Source organism: Pinus tabuliformis, chromosome 5_1 (genome assembly GCF_031772625.1).
Source record: "Pinus tabuliformis cultivar Carrire ecotype Pingquan chromosome 5_1, CPIR1, whole genome shotgun sequence".
In the NCBI taxonomy this organism is placed as follows: domain Eukaryota; kingdom Viridiplantae; phylum Streptophyta; class Pinopsida; order Pinales; family Pinaceae; genus Pinus; species Pinus tabuliformis.
Window position 1 is genome coordinate 2,892,191 of NC_142305.1, and position 18,339 is coordinate 2,910,529.

General features: G+C 36.7%; 2 pseudogenes; one reads left to right on the top strand and one right to left on the bottom strand.

The window, feature by feature from the left end:
• Positions 1-965: 965 nt before the first annotated feature.
• LOC149163250 (protein POLLENLESS 3-LIKE 2 pseudogene) lies at positions 966-2,829 on the bottom strand (annotated as a pseudogene).
• A 14,078-nt stretch (positions 2,830-16,907) lies between these two features.
• LOC149163251 (pentatricopeptide repeat-containing protein At1g73710-like) overlaps positions 16,908-18,339 on the top strand; it is a 33,597-nt pseudogene continuing 32,165 nt past the window's right edge.

An 18,339-nucleotide genomic window follows, 5' to 3' on the forward strand; every position in this document is an offset into this window, starting at 1 on the left:
GGTCTGACGCAAAAAGAGTTCTAAGGTACTTGAAGGGAACTCAAGACTTTGGAATCAAGTTTACACAGGTGGACGACTTCAGCTTGATTGGATACTCTGATTCAGACTTCGATGGAGACAAAGAAACTGGGGTATCTACTTCTGGATATGCTATGAGTCTTGGATCAGGAGTTGTCTCTTGGAGATCATGTAAACAATCAGTTCTAGTAGATTCCACAACAGAAGCAGAATATGTGGTAGCAGCTGAGGCAACAAAAGAAATTGTGTGGCTCAGGAAAATTCTTGAATATTTGCAGGTAAAACAAGTACAATCGACTCCACTCATGATTGACAATACCTCGGAAATAAATTTGGTTAAGAACCCAAAATTCCATGATCGAACGAAGCACATCAATACTAAATATCATTTGATTCAACATCATGTTGAGGCCAAAACAATCCATCTCTGTCATTGTTCCAGTAATGAGCAAATTGTAGACATCTTCACCAAAGCGCTTGGAAGAGAAAAGCTTGAATGATTCAGAACGATGCTTGGACTCACCAACATCCCTTCAAATTAAGGGGGGTAATGTTGACACCTAATCATCAGGATTGGGTGAATAAGTGTAACTGATGTAGATAAATAATAAGAAATATGAATAGTCACCGGGAGATGAAGTGAATAGTCTCTCCCTCATGTATATAATAAAGACCAACCTGAATGAATATGAATAAGTTGTTTTTGAGGAGTTACTGCCTGGTCTGACAAGGAGGAATTCAAAGTAAGAAACCTAAATGCTTCACACCGACATTTTCCTTCAAGCAAAGTTTCTAGAGCCTCTGCCGCAAGACTTCTACTTTTTCATGTTGAGTTTGAGGATTTTGAGGAAACACAAATGCCATATCCTGAGAGGATGCTAGTACAATGCTGATAATATTTGTATTAATATTTTCGTCCCCAAAACCATCTTCCTCTGTCTTGTCTTCTATTGAAGCATTGTCAAACAATGAGGATTGGAACCTTGTATCAGAGATAAACAAGAACTCCTGCTATGAGATTGCAAATCCAGTGTTGCATGGAATTTTGTCATCTCGCAATCCCCAAAATCAGAATTAAGCATCTCATGTTCACTTCGGTTAGGTGCAACATGCCTCCATGAGCATTGCATGGATTGATCCGTAAATGAATTTTCCTTGAAGAAATCATAGTTCATTGCTTTAGCTTCAACTTCTATAAGAATCTCATGGGCTCTTTCATAGGACCTCAAGTGAGAGTCAACTCCCCGTGGACTAGTTGAAGATGCAGGCGCTACAGTTTGTAGAATTAATTTTGCTTCGACAACCCTTCCTTGATGCATAAAAAATATAGCAAAAATGCACGATTTGTTGTTGTCTGGATCAATTAATAAATATTTCCCACATTCATATAATGACATAAATTTCAGCCATGACCAATATTTTGTAAAGAAAATAAGAAATACATTAGAGATTATGGCATTGTTGTTTTAGTTTTTATACCTGTAGACTGCTTCCACAACTACATAGTTAGATTGTGGCATATAAGACCAACCCAAGTTTCTGAGCAATCTCATGACCTCATGTTCTAGAGTCACTCAGAATTTCTTTCCCTAAGACCTAGTTGTTTTAGTTCTCTTTCCATTGAATGCCAAGCCCTAATGAATCTGATTGAGCTCGTGTTTCAGTAGTTTAATTTGGTCCTCTAGTCTACCACACCTCTGCAATAACATTATTGTGGAAATTATATACACAAGTCAAAATGAAAGGACTATAGAGAATGCAAAATCCATTTGAAGTGAATGCCATGATGGCAATATGTTTACAATTACTTAATCTTTTTGTGGGGGTCTGCTTCTCGTGTAACACCCTTATCTAACCCTAGTCACTTTTGCTTCATATCTAGTATCTACGTCTTACAAGCACCCCTTCTCCTAATTTAATTTTGAGTCCTTACTAAATCAATGTCAGTGACCTAATTTCCTACACAACAATGCCTCCTCTCACATTCAATAACAAAAAATTACCTAGAAAACACAACCCACAAGAGAGAGTGCATCTCTTATATCCTTTATGAGAAAACCTATTCACAGTTTGTAGACACCTTGCTTGGATTTGACAATATTGTACTCTAAGGGTTTATAATCTATTGGATAGTTTTACCTCAGAAAAGGCCAAAAACCCATACAATAAGGACATTTCCTATATTTTAGAATGACAGTAAGTGGAAACTGGACCTAAGAAAGGTGTCAAATCCTTATTAGTATGAATGACATTCTAGTTTCCTGTGAAATTTTAGGGTACAAATTTGTTTACACTTGATATGCATCGACAAAACATTTGCCGCAGTCTGTCATATGGGAAACTTGATCTTGACAATTTATGTTTGAAAATAATATAAGTGGTAAATGGACCCAACAAAGTCGTCAAACCCCTTTCGAGTATGAATGGAATTCTAGTTTCCTTGGGAAATTTCAAAGTACAATTTTGTTTACACTTGCTATGCATCTGATAAAACATTTACCATGATCTGTCATGGGAAAATTGATCTTGACAATTTCATTCTAAAATAATTTAGCCCATGCAATTTACCTTGTATAAATCCAACAATATATTGTCTAGAATTTCTTGAGCATGAACAAAACATCAATTCCTTAATGATATGATGGCTTCACTGGCTTCTTCGACTCTGTTTTTCTACTTCACGACAATGGCCATGTCTTTTAGAGCATTGCCGACTTTATCACTAACATTGATTGCAACCCAAAATAATGTATTTCCCTTTCTAGATCCTTGTTCATCAATTGCAATACACATAACAACACGAATGCACATTTCAATTCTCTTTGAGATAATATCAATGCTAACCAACCAGGCCAAATCCCAACAATTTCAAATAATATTTTTGAAAATAAAGAAAACTTCTTTAATCATAAAAGTTATTTTCTCAGGTTATCAACTAGATCCTAATCACTTGTATGTTTAAAAAAATAATCTTCAAAAAGAAATATTAAAGCCAAGAGTTTCCAAACAACTTAAAATCTTGGCCATATTCAAGTAGAAGGCCCAAAACCTAGCAGGGAAAACAAAGAAATTTCTTTTCTAAAGTTCCTTTCAAAAAAAAAGGGAGCAAACTTCTAGGAAATTCCATCGTTATCACCGTGATACTATTCGATGACAAGGCATGCTATTATTATTTTGCACCATATTACTATTTCTCCCCTCGTTATGGTTGACCTCCTCAATATCAAGGATGTTCATGCTACATTTTAACGTTTCTCCTAAATTTACATAAACATTATTTTATTTGATAATTATTTTAGAGAATTCATTTGTTCGTACATGAATGACCGTCAAGTTTGATATTTATTTAAATTTTATTAAAAGTAAAAAGTTAGAGATAACTTAAAGGGCTTTTAGTAATATTATTTTCTTCTTTTTGGAAATGCAAAGAATACTTTTCTCATGCACAATTATTTATTAAGGAATTTTAGTATTATTTTTATTCTCTTTTGGATAAGGTAAAGTTTAAGTTTCTTATTTATATTTATTTATTTATTAGGAAATAAAAAATTTATATAGTAGAAGAAGGATATTATATTTTATGTAATATTATATATAGATATAAATTAGTTTTATGTATTAGTTTGAGTAGTTGAGTGTTGTAAATTACAAGTAAAAAATTATGGAGTCAAGGTTACAGATTGAATTCATTTGTGAATTATTGAAATTTTTTTGTTGTCTTAAGTAGATTAAATTTATGTTACATATTTATTATTATTTAAAATGAATAGAGTTCATGGGACAAGCGAAGTCAAAGTAAATATTATTTACAATGTAATATCTATGCTTTAACATAGTGTAAATGTAAATATCAAAATCATTATGGTTTTTTAAAAATACTTGAATTATGACATTGTGTAAAGCTATTATATTATTAAGGGCAGGGTAAAATAAAAGAATATTAATGAATTGATTGTCTTCTTTTATGTTCCAATAGTTTCAAGGCTTATAAGTTTTAGCTCAACATCTTTTAAATATATGGTGACTACCATTCATACTAAAAGCAATAACAAAGACTCATTTTTACTCAAATTAAACTATCTATGCTTATAATCCAAATAAGTATTCATGGTTTTGGACTTCATATAAATACATACAACAAATACTTATTCATGGTTTTGGACTTCATAGAAATACATGCGACTTCAATTAAGAGAATAAAGTAAGGAGTGTCACATTTAATTTTAAAATTATGGATTATGAAGTGTGGTTGGATTTCCATAATTTGATTCTCACAAGTCTCATGAGAGATATTGTGGCACCAAACTTCATATGCATAAATAATTTCTCTCAATATTTTTTGATTTGAACTAAGGTGTCCAAGGTAGATAGGTGATGTGTCATGTTCAATAATCAACCCTTATTGCCTCATAGAAAAGTATTGAATGACTTATATAGAAGATGAAAGCCCTTACAAATTAGTTGTTTATTGATTTGAATGTGGGTATAAACTTTTTAAATGTGGCAATTTTTGCAACAAAATCATACATAACATGATGGAAAATATCCATTGATAGGTTAACCTTCGGTATAGTCCAAACTTGATAAACATGACAATATATATCTAATTTCAAGGATTGGTATTCTCATGATAAGTATAAGCTTCATTGAATAGTGAAGGAATATCATTAGGCATGGAAGTACTAATAATTATTTTAGTCTTAGGGGTATGGAGAGTCATGGGAGTAACTATTAGAGGATTAGAGGCCCTAGCTTGGGTTGAAAATCACATTAATTTTTTATAATGAAAAATATTTTTCTCATCATCGAAAATCAATGTAGTGTAGCATGTGTTTGAATGTTATTCTTGTGCATTCCAACATGAGAACATTTGTTAAGACGTTTTCCCAATTGCATTGATTTGTAAACTGCCATTATTATTCCACTAGGGCAGTTCATCACAATAGATCGTGTAATATTCCATCATTCCATCACAATATATATTTATTTTTCATCATTCTCCCATAATCTAAGGCATTTGCAAAAAATAAATATATTATTCATTTTATTGAATTTGTTTTTTACAGGGATCAGAAAACCCATTAAACATGGTTGAAAAATGGACATTATGCATAGAAGTTTCTTGTTATCCCAATCTAGGACAAGCCATGATTACTTATGTGTTATACAATATTGCGATGAAAAAAGTCCTCCAAAGGAAAAGGAATGTACCTGGAAGGACAACAAACAATGAAGCATATTATATTGCACTGATAGAAGGCTTAGGAATAACTAGGGAGTATGGATCCAATGGAATTGTAGTTTTCACCAATTCTGAACTTATGTGCAACTAGATGAAAGGCGTGTACCAAGTCAAAAAGGAGAAGTTAAAGCAATTGCATGGAGAAGCAAAAAATATTTCTTGTCAATTTAAATCATTTAGCATAAGTCATTGTGCCAATGTTAATATGATGTCTAGTGATCTATTGTATGGGGCAATGCCAATTCGAGATTTATGTGTGAAAGATGAATTGGTGTCAAGAAGCTCTCCATCAAAATTTATTTATGGACATTATAAGATATCTTTGATATGTGTGTGGTTTTTAGATATAAATGTGGTGTTTTTAATGACCACGTGTTTCTTTCAATACTATACTAAGTGTGCCCCCACTATGTAAGCACAACTTGGTGAACTTGACATGTTTTAGAAAATTTTGTGTTTAGTTCTCAAAATGTGCACTTTAGCATTTGTATTTTTAGTCTCGAGTATAATTGAAATGAAGAATTTACACCAAATAATTTTGAAGAAACCCTTGGATAGTTACATTTATTTGTCTTATTAATTATTTTGATTTTTTTCATCTTTTTAAATAGTCATTTGAAAGATTTTTAAATGCATGAGATAACTTGGGGTTTTTATAAAGATTATATATATATATATATATATATATATATGGATCGAGGGCCTGAATCATTACATGAGCAATTACCACTTGATTCTTTGAGGAGTAAACAAGATAGAGCATCAACTGAGTCTCATGCATCAGCTAGAGGGTGACTTTCTATGCATGCCGATGAGATCGGTCATGGATCAAGGAGAGTATCAGATGAATCAAGGGAGGGCCATCGCTCGTTACATCATCATCATGGTATATATATGTTTATGTGCAAGTTCTTCAATGACATTCATAGAGTCATATGTACATACATATTGAATTGATTTTTTTTCAATTTAGCTTTATTAATTTATAATAAATTCCATTTTTTTAGGAGAAACTCTCATTAAGTCAAAAAGAGTATCAGATCAATCAATGGAGGGCCATTTTTCCATCATTGTGGTATGGTATATATATATATGTTTATGTACATTTACTTAAAATATAAATAGGTCGAATCATATGTGCATACACATATTGAATAGATTTTTGTCAATTTAAGTTAATTAATTTATTATAATTTCTATTTTTTTTAGAAGCATCTCTCACTAGGTTGTTGCGTGAGGGTGGGCAACGAGCTCAATAAACTCATGTACTTGGGCGTGATATATAGATATAATTTCTATTTTTTTTAGAAGCATCTCTCACTAGGTCGTTGAGTGAGGGTGGTCAACAAGCTCAATAAACTCATGTACTTGGGCGTGATATATATATATATATATATATATATATATATATATATATATATATATATATATATATATATATATATATATATATATATATATATATATATATATATATATATATATATATATAGATATCTATATATATATATATATATATATATATATATATATATATCTCTCTCTCTATATGTAAATGAATTGTATCTACATATTGTTTTCGGGAAAACTAGTGTCCATTCAGAGCTGCTAGTCCCACTAAGACGGGTAGCTATCATAGAAACAAATAATTCAAAGTAACTTGTGTTTTACTTTATGAGAGATATATGAGAGAGAAGCAGAGAGTACCAACCTCAGTCTTTCACTTGGCTCCTTGCTTGTTTCCTCTCCCCTTTGATAGAGCTTTGCCACTCACTTCTCACTTGTCCCACTTCAAAGAACACCTGTAGAGTCAAAGCAGCAAAATACCATCAAAGCATAGATATCTATAACCATAAACAATGTAGAATCAGATGTACATTAACTATACAAATGCATACATAAACACAAGATTCAGAAATATACAAGTATATGGAGGAAAACTCAAATAGATTTATTGATAGAAGTAGTAGAAGAGAGGATTACAACCTAGCTGTCTGATCCAGCATCATCCTCCCAGCATGAAAGCCCTCTTCACCTCATAAAAAGCAAGATCACCCAACAATACAATGTCTCAAAGAGAAACCAACAACACTTCCTTACAAATTACAAAATTCCAGCCTCTTGGATCTCTAGGATGAGGGATCCATATATAGATGTTTGTAGGGGAGTGAGTCAGCTTTTGGAATTTTGATTAGTGTCATTTCACTGATAATTCTTGGTTCCACTTGGAGATTTCATGATCTCTTACTCATCCCTGGGTGAATTTAGAGAGGCAAGTGTCACATGAGCAGTTTCTAGAAGATTCTCTGAGTTTCCACCTAGAAAACTGCCTCTGCCATTTGTCTACTCTCGCTCATCGCACCCTATAGAAGGGATTTTCAGTATGCATCGCACCCTTTGTGTGCTGCAGGTGAGATGCATCGCACCCTCAACATGGAGCAGTCTGTATGGTCCAGTTTTGACCAGTTCTGAGCAGTTTTTTCAGGGAGAACTTCTAGGAAATGATGTAATCAATTGACCTTGATCCTTTAGGGTATGAAACAACACTTTTAGGGGTTTGAGAGCCCTTGGTTTATTGACATATGTGATTGGGGTTGCAGTGCCCAAATATGTCTATAACAGTTGCCCCCTAAAGCATGAGGTCGTAAATCTTCTGATGTCGGGTGAAATGCTTTATCATGAGGATCCGAGGTTTTTCGAACTGGAAGGTGATCTGTAATAAGATACAATACAATACATTATCTTCATAATAGATTCATGATCTAGCTGAGGTGGGCATTCCCATGCTCAGCTTTATAAATTCATTTTCATGTACATAGGACAGACAACCGTCTGTGTGGCAGATTGATGATTCCAGTAGAGCCATCATCCCTTAGCTTGGATGATTATCTATGCAGCTATGGTGTACATTTGATGTCTTTATTTTCTTGAATATATCACAGCTCGGATGGATGAAACTAGATCTGGGGTCTTCAAACTCGTTCAATCTTCGCCTGAAGTACAAGTCGATCCATGTGAAAAGATGTTCTGATGTCGAACATGGAAAGACATCACCTGATTACCAGCCAATGATGTAAGCTGTTAACAGGCGTGAGAGGAATCACCGATAATGATAATGACCCTCAAGGTACTGCAGTACAATTCACGTGGTGTGAATACATGAGTCGATGTCAAACACCACGCAAAATCTTTCGGTCGAAGGCCATTAATGTAAACCTGTTGCCGGAAGTGAGAAACTTGCCATTGAGCCATGAAAGATTCAAAGTACTGAAAGGGTTGTTCCTAAGTCAACTTCTTAGATAATGAGCTGATGTCGACAAGAAGTGACCCGTCATAGGAGGACCTTAATGAATCCCACATCTACAACACAGAATGGAGCAAATGATTTCGTGGAGGTGAAAACGGTCTAATGATACAAGGTTCAAGGTGGCGTTCATGAAAGAATGGAGCGTGAAGGTATTGCAACGGATGAGGCATTAGCTGGGTTGGTGAATTCTCTGATCGACTTCTCTTGAACATATCGGCGACACTGGAATGGATTGGTAGCGTTAACCCCAAGATGGATGGTACGGAGGGCCAATGGTGATATGACCGGTGAACGGAATAACCCAACCCGACTCAATCATGGTGATGGAGTGAAAGTGTCATGTTCAAGAGTGACCTGCTACCAATGAAGTTCTTCAAGTTATCTTCCCTTTTTCCCTAGTCATTTCTGACCAGTACCTCTTTATTTTTGTCAAGCTTGAGGAGGATAACATATGCTTGTTCTATAATTTGTCCTTCGGGCAAACCTATCGCTATTTTTTAGCGAGCCTAGCGAGAGTCAAACTCGCTCTTGTCCGTATGGACAAGTTTGTCGCTATTGTTTTAATGAGTTTAACGACAAAGATAACTCGGTCCTTTTTAGTTTTAGAGAGTCTGAAAAGAGACGGAAAGGAAACTCCAGTAGTCCTTTTTCGTAGTATAATCCCTTAAGTCTGAAAAAGTATAAAATAATACGAAAGGGATGACTTTTCCGATCACTTTAGCAAGCTGAAAAAGACAAGCGCTCGATATTTTTGTGTAATGATCCCTCAGGTCCAAAAAGATTAAAATATAGAGGAGGGATGGCACTTCCAATCACTTTAACGAGCTGGAGAGGCCAATTGCTCGGCAATCTTTTCATATTTTACGAGTCTAAAAAGAGCTTAAAGGAGACTCGTTTTTGAGGAACAAGTGATGTTTTCGGATAGCAACTGGTTCCAGGTAAGTTTGGAACTTTTCAATCATAGCAGTGTAAAGAAGGTGGCTAATAGAATCACTCGTCGCAGCTATTCCTCAAAGGGGTAAACAATCAAGTGGAGGCATATGATCGGCTAAAAAAGAGTGGAGGTGATGGTAAGAACACGACCAAGGCTCAAAAGTTGATAGCTATGCAATTGCAAAGGTCAAGGATAATTTTAGGGGCGAATGTTCGCCCTTTGGCGAAATTAAGGGGTTTTAAATTTTTAGTGGGCGAATATTTTGTATCATAGTACATTTTTACAAATCACCTCAAATAGCCCACCTTATTTTAAGGGAGAGGGTAAAAAAGGTAAATTTAGCCCTTGAAATTAGGACTTACAACCTTCCATTCGCCCATTTTCAAGAATAGGTTTTATTTAAGTGAATCCATTCGCCCATTTTCAAGAATAGGTTTTATTTAAGTGAATCCTATGGGCCAAATACCATATTTATAAAAGAGGTATGGTAAATTAATAAAAATATAAATAAATGAGAGGTATGGTAAATAAATAAAACATTTTTATATTTACTCCATAAGTCACCTTATATACATGTAAGAGTGTAAACAAATAAAAATATAAGTAAAGTGGAGGTATGGTAAATAAATAAAACGTCTTTTATACTTACTCAAAAGGTATGGTAAATAAATAAAAATATAAATACTCAAAAGGTATGGTAAATAAATAAAATATAAATAAACTAGACGTATCGTAAATAAATAAAACCTCTTTTTATATTTAGTCCATAACCCTCGTTCTATTTATGAAGGCTCACGAAAGAGGTTTTGTTTAAGTGAATCCTATGGGCCAAATACCATATTTGTAAAAGAGGTATGGTAAATTAATAAAAATATAAATAAACGAGAGGTATGGTAAACAAATAAAATATTTTTTTATATTTACTCCATAAGTCACCTTATATTTACGAACACTCAAAAAATGGGTTATATTTAGGTGAAACTTATGGCCAAAATACTATGGGACAAATACCATGGACTAGATTGTTATTAATACCATGCAAAAAACCATTATTAACCCTAATATTAGAATTAATAAAAATAAAAATGGCACATGGTATTGACCCATGGTATTCACCAAAATGGCACATGGTATTGACCCATGGTATTCACCTGGAATGTAGCCTATTTAAATGGGGGAATTAAATCAACATGTAGCCTATGCTAAGATTCACGAGGACTTTACAAAGTTTTATTATTTAGTGAAAGACTCGCCAAGATCTTACAAGATTTTATAATTGAGTAAAATATTCGCCATGCCTGGTGAGAGATTCGCCAAAAAATTATATATACATATTATATTATTGATAAAATCGCCTTCCATTTTTCCTATATACCATGGAGATTCGCCCATTTATTATATTTATAAATTTAGGGGGGGTTCTTAAAATTTTCCCTGGCAAAGGTTATTTACTGAAGGTGGGTTCATTTTTTAATGAGCTTGAACTCTGGGGGAACATATGCTCATTGCTAGGTTTATTTTTTAACGAGCTTGAACTTCGCGTAAACCTGCTCGTGCTAGTCGTATATTAAGGATGTCTCTCATCAGTAGGTTCATTTTTTAGGGAGCTTGCCCCATGTGAAACTTTGCTCCGAGCCTTTTGTATGCAAGCTAGGAACGACCAACTACTGTCCTAAGGGTTAATGAACTACTAAGGTTAGGTAGGATAGTTTCTCACCGAGAAACATTTCCTTTACTTTGCCATTGTCGTTGGTCCCGAAAAAGGTGAATGGTGGATCAGACCAATCACCTAACTTAAGCAGCTGAAGTTAGTAAAAAATACGGGGTTAGAGTTACGCTGGTCGCTTTTCACTTGCGTAAAAAAGGTTTGCATGCCCCCAGGTATAAAGAGAAGTAGAGTTTCCAGGTTACCATATGGAAGTTCTTGCATTAAAGCAAGGTTGTTTCGTCCACGTAGCAGCCAAAACACTTCCTTGGCTTTGTCCATCGAAATAGACAAAGGTGAATGGTGGGAGCTTCCAATCACATAACCTTTGATGAGGAAATCTTATTCCAGACTGATCCCATTTTCCTAAACGGACGGGTGTGTCAGACTAGTCATATATCCTACGAGGAAACCTACCTTATATCTGGGGTTTTCCTGCCGAAGTAGACCAGGGCGCATGCCCCCTGGGTTTAGTCACATTCACCGAATCACTCGCAATCATCAGGTGGATGGATTAGAGGTTGATGAGACATTCCTTGTGCAAAAAGACCATTTAGGGATGGCATTTGACTAGTAGCCATGTTTGAACTGGGGAATGAAAGCTGGTCAACGAGCTGGACCATTTTGCCTTCATACAGGAAACACATCACCCGAAAGAGTGAGGAAACAATAGCTCCCATGTTGTAAATGTAGTCACGTCCAAGGAGTAGATTGTAATCTAGAGGCCCTTGGACTACCATCACGTTCAGATGAATGGTTTTCCTTCTCAAAGTTATAGGCAAATTTGGAAGGATCCCTAACGGTCGACTGGTTCCTTTATTGAAGCCTGACAGATTTCGAATCTCAGGCAGAAGCGATGGCGAACCAAGCGCTTTCCAAGTAGTTGAGGAAAGGATACTCACAGAAGCCCCTTCATCTATGATAGTACCAACCATGATCATTCTGTAAGCTTGTACTATGATTCGGAATGGTACATTAAATGGTAGGCGGGGTCTTGCTAGTAGATTCCAATCAAAGGAAACGACTAGATTGCTTGGAGGAGGGACTGAATAAACGGCTGGATGAATCTCTTGAACTGAGGAACTTCCCTCTTGTGGTAGAGGAATGGGGATTGCCCACCTGTTCATCAAATTCTGTGTTAACAAAAAGAATTTGAATGGTGTCGTTCTCATTCTCTTTGGAGACTGTATCATCTAAAGATGGACTTTCTGAAGACAAAACTGGGTCGACTGCCGTCTTGACCTGTTGAATTTGGTCCGGTGTGGACTTGGAGGGTTCATCTTCAATGATAGGCATTTCGACCGACAACAGAGGTGTGTTAGTTAGATTTTCAACTAGCGATGGATTTGGCAAGAGTTTCTTGTATCCAGGAGGAAGTCGCTGCGGTGAAGCAGGACAGTTATCCAAGACTCTTTTAGCTTCGTCCAGGAAAGGGCAACAGTGGAGGGCATGATCACCTTCACACAACCTACAAGGAAACTTAGATCTTCCTTTTTTCCCATTGACTTCATTTTCACTAGTTGACGGTGTACTCTCAACATGATCGACAGAGGTTGAAGACACCAGATTGTGCAAGTGGGGAGACCAGTCTCTCAAGATCCACGGGATGTAGGGACAATCTCAATGATAGTGGTCTCCTTTGCAAATGACACACAGAGATTTGGGTTTGGATGGTGCAGTGTGTGGATTTTCACCAGACGATGCATGGTTTCCCCCTTTCACTATTGGCTTCTTCTTCTTCTTCTCCTTCCCTTTCTTCTTCTTCTCAGTTACTTGGTTTTTAGTGTTACTAGTTTCACCAAGTGAAGAAGAAGAAGGAGAGGGAGAAACAAATGAAGTGGAAGGTGGGGGAGAAACTTCAGTATCATCTAGTTGCTGATTTGATTGTTGAGGGTTTATGGTGTTTTGAATGACAGAGGTCGAGAAAAGCCATACCGGCAGGCCAATTGCGAGTCCTGGAAGGGACAATGTAGCCATGTGTGGAGCACCAACATCTCCCCAAGAGGAGAAAGGGCTAGGATTCCCCCCAAGGGGAAATCCTTGATTGGTAGACTCCATTTTCTCACCCTAGGACCAATGAGGTAACAATGATGTTATTCCGAATTAAAATAAAATTTATGACGCTTTGACACAACTTGCTTTCTCAATTTTTACGAGTCCAGAAAAAGCTAAAGATGATTCTAGTTGCCTTCGATTTTTAATGAGCCTGAAGTGACAAGTGCTCAGATGGACCTTTTCTTTTAAGGAGTCTGAAAAGGAACGAAAGTGACTACTCTGGAAATCTAGACAGAGGGATTACCAAACCAATCACAAAACTGCAATATACACCTCGGTGGTAAATTATAGAGAAATTACCGAGGACTTTACGTACGGCAGTCAATCTTCCTGAATGCTGTGTTCAGTGCATTGTGATCGATAGGGCGACAGACACGACTTCCTAAGGATAAAGGATATCAACCTATTATGGTCTCCCAATATATACTCGACGGTACGTGGGAGCACAAGTCTGTACTGGCACTTGTCGTATCAAAGAGGAGGAATCACCCAACCTACGATGAAAACGATAGTTACCAGGCTTTACGACGCCGGAATACGTCTCTAGCCTAGACTTCTAGATGTTGTGCATTAGGTTCCAAAGCATTTTTATGTTCATTGAGGTTTATTTTATAGTTGATATTTCTTAAGAAGTTTTCCTTTCAAGTTCACTGTGTGATGTGGATGTGCAACTCCTAAATATCCAATATAAAATGATAAACAGTCATTTATTTTCTGTTAGCAATGAAAATCCTAGCTACTAAGGAAAGAAAAATATGATTCTTTCAACATAGAGCAGAGAGCACACACTAGATGCACTTTTCCTAAATCAATTTCCACATGCAGTCTAAATGCAAATGCACATGCATGTATTTGTTTTTCAGTTCCCTTAATGTGAGAATGACAAAAAGAAAACTAAGTACAAATCTAAACTACTTTTCTTCGAAGTGACACTTTAACAATTTCTTTTCAAAAAAAATGAAAGGAAGACTAAGATGACACTTTCTCTTTCGAATGGAAAACTATTTTCGACACTTCAAAGAATTGATAATTCAAATCAAATACAATGGCAAAAGTGTAATCAACTATCTAAAAGAGGAAGACTTTACGACACTCTTTTTCTTGACTAAAAACGACAGTTGCAATACTTTCAAATCAAAAGACGTCAATTCGATTAAGCTACTGTTTGCAAAGGAGGACTGTAAATGATGAAAAATACATAAAAAACATTCACAATTCCTTATCATTGGAGGCTGAATAATGTGAAGGAAGAAGTTTTCAACAGTGATATACTGATCATAGACAACAAAACTACTGAATAGAGTTGAAAAGAATGAAGAAAAAAACCAAAATTTGGAGGCAGAAATAGTCTCATTCAATCATTGCACTTGTCCTTAAGGGAATAGGGATGCATCTCACTTGCAGCACACGGGAGGTGCGATTCATCTAGATTGCCAATGAGAGATAGTGCGATGGTCCAGGGACGAGATTGAGTTTGGTTTCACCCACAATTTGCAGCTAAGTTCAGGGATTTAGGCTGAGCTTATGATAGACAATAAACACAAAGTATAGGGGCTGATCTAATGATGTTATTGAGCTACCACTAGGGCACTTAGGATGTTTGCAAGTCAGATGTTTAGTTCATAAACCAACCTGGAGATTGACTGAAGCAGCATTGATCTACTTTGCAGTTGCATAGCAAAAGCAGTTCGAAGGCTAGCCGGCTTAACTTCAGGCTCCGTTTGTAGTTTTTAAAGAAAACAACTGTAATAAACAAACAACTATTCACTCCCCAGCGGAGTCACTATTTTGTTTCCGGGAAAACTAGTGTCCATTCAGAGCTACTAGTCCCACTAAGACGGGTAGCTATCATAGAAACAAACAATTCAAAGTAACTTGTGTTTTCCTTTATGAGAGATAGATGAGAGAGAAGCAGAGAGTACCAACCTCAGTCTTTCACTTGGCTCCTTGCTTGTTTCCTCTCCCCTTTAATAGAGCTTCGCCACTCACTTCTCACTTGTCCCACTTCAAAGAACACTTGTAGAGTCAAAGCAGCAAAATACCATCAAAGCATAGAGATCTATAACCATAAACAATGTAGAATCAGATGTACATTAACCATACAAATGCATACACAAATACAAGATTCAGAAATACACAAGTATATGGAGGAAAACTCAAATAGTTTTATTGATAGAAGTAGTAGAAGAGAGGATTACAACCCAGCTGTCTGATCCAGCATCATCCTCCCAGCATAAAGCCCTCTTCACCTCATAAAAAGCAAGATCACCTAACAATACAATGTCTCAAAGAGAAACCAACAGCACTTCCTTACAAATTACAAAATTCCAGCCTCTTGGATCTCTAGGATGAGGGATCCATATATAGATGTTTGCAGGGGAGTGAGTCAGCTTCTGGGATTTTAATTAGTGTCATTTCACTGATAATTCTTGGTTCCACTTGGAAATTTCATGATCTCTTACTCATCCTTGGGCGAATTTAGAGAGGCAAGTGTCACATGAGTAGTTTCTAGAAGATTCTCTGAGTTTCCACCTAGAAAACTGCCTCTGCCATTTGCCTGCTATCGCTCATTGCACCCTACAGAAGGGCTTTTCAGTATGCATCGCACCCTTTGTGTACTGCAGGTGAGATGCATTACACCCTCAACATGGAGCAGTCTGTATGGTCTAGTTTTGACCAGTTTTTCAGGGAGAATTTCTAGGAAATGATGTAATCAGTTGACCTTGATCCTTTAGGGTATGAAACAACACTTTTAGGGGTTTGAGAGCCCTTGGTTTATTGACATATGTGATTGAGGTTGCAGTGCCCAAATATGTCTATAACAGTTTCCCCCTAAAGCATGAGGTCGTAAATCTTCTGATGTCGGGTGAAATGCTTTATCATGAGGATCCGAGGTTTTTCGAACTAGAAGGTGACCTGTAATAAGATACAATACAATACATTATCTTCATAATATTTTCATGATCTAGCAGAGGTGGGCATTCCCATGCTCAGCTTTATAAATTCATTTTCATGTACATAGGACAGACAACCGTTCGTGTGGCAGACTGATGATTCTGGTAGAGCCATCATCCCTTAGCTTGGATGAATATCTGTGCAGCTATGGTGTACAGTTGACGTCTTTATTTTCCTGAATATATCGCAGCCCGAATGGATGAAACTACATCCGGGGTCCTCAAAATCGTTCAATCTTCGCCCGAAGTACAAGTCGATCCATGTGAAAAGATGTTTTGATGTCGAACATGGAAAGACATCACCTGATTACCAGCCAATGATGTAAGCTATTAATAGGAGCGAGAGGATTCACCGATAATGATAATGACCCTCAAGGTACTGCAATACAATTCACGTGGCGTGAATACATGAGTCGATGTCGAACACCACGCAAAATCTTTCTGTCGAAGGCCATTAATGTAAACATGTCGCCGAAAGTGAGAAACTTGCCATTGAGGCATGCAAGCTTCAAAGTATTGAAAGGGTTGTTCCTAAGTCAACTTCTTGGATAATGAGCTGATGTCGACAAGAAGTGACCCGTCGTAGGAGGGCCTTAATGAATCCCACATCTACGACACAAAATGGAGCAAATGATTTTGTGGAGGTGAAAACGATCTGATGATACAAGGTTTAGGGTGGCGGTCATGAAAGAATGGAGCGTGAAGGTATTGCATTGGATGAGGCATTAATTAGGTTGGTGAATTCTCTGAGCAACTTCTCTTGAACATATCAGTGACACTGGAATGGATTGGTAGCATTAACCCCAAAATGGATGGTATAGAGGACCAATGGTGATATGACCAGTGAACGGAATAACCCAACCCGACTCAATCATGGTGATGGAGTGAAAGTGTCATGTTCAAGAGCGACCTACTACCAATGAAGTTCTTCAAATTTTCTTCCCTTTTTCCCCAGTAATTTCTGACAAGTACCTCTTTATTTTTGTCAAACTTGAGGAGGATAACATATGCTTGTTCTATAATTTTCCCTTCGGGCAAACCTGTCGCTATGTTTTAGTGAGCCTAATGACAGTGAAACTCGCTTTTGTCCATATGGACAAGTTTGTCGCTATTGTTTTAACGAGTTTAACGACAAAGATAACTTGGTCCTTTTCAGTTTTAGAGAGTTTGAAAAGAGACGGAAAGGAAACTCCAGTAGTCCTTGTTACACAGTAATTTGTCACCGTCCCTGTTACCCCTTCTCCTGCACATTGGAGGACTTATTCCGGGACCTGTGAGAAGTGACATAACCTGAAAACACTTTCATTGTATCCCCTTGAGTATGTACTTCATATGACCTGAAGACGCCTTCTGCAAAATACCCATAAAATAGCCCTTTTTACATTGGCGCGGTTACACTGTGTATCACTCGTGCCAATGGGGGAAATCCTCCAAAGAGGGTGCGCCAGCTGGCGCTCTGTCTCAGAGTCGCACTCGCGCCAGCCCAGTTGGGTAAAGTTTTTAACAAACAAACTTACGAAGGTTCTTCCTAACCTATTCATGAACTGATTCCATCTTGAGTTAGTTTGGTTGGGCTTCGAATCTCCATAAAAGGGAAGTAGTTCTCCACCTCTCATGGAAGCTTCTTAGTGATAAAGCCAATCCCATGAATCTTGTGGATGACCCTAACTCCTTCTCCTCTATCTATAAAAGCTTGTCCTTTTTCCTTTGACAAGTTAGTCTCCAAGTTCCAAATTCTAAGTCCCAAATTCTGAGAATTGCTAAGCTCATGCTACAAGAAGCCTTCTTCATTCCCATGAAGCTAAATCTAAAGCGAGGAGATTCTTGTCCAAGTAACCAAGGAGAGAGAGGCTTGTTCCCCATTCCCAACAAGCTTTGCAAGGCATGTGCTGCTGATCACCTAGCCAAAGGAGGATTTGACGTCAGAACTATGGTTGTATTCTTCTTTGTTTATCAATAATAGACGACTATCATTATGGTTCTACTCTTATTGTCTTTTGTAATGATGATGAGTTATATCCTTTCTGACTGATATATAGTTGCATCTATTGGATTTTATTCTTGTGTTTGTGTCGTTCTTTGCATGTGCAGGTGTCTGTTCACGAGGATCGTGGGGATTGTGAC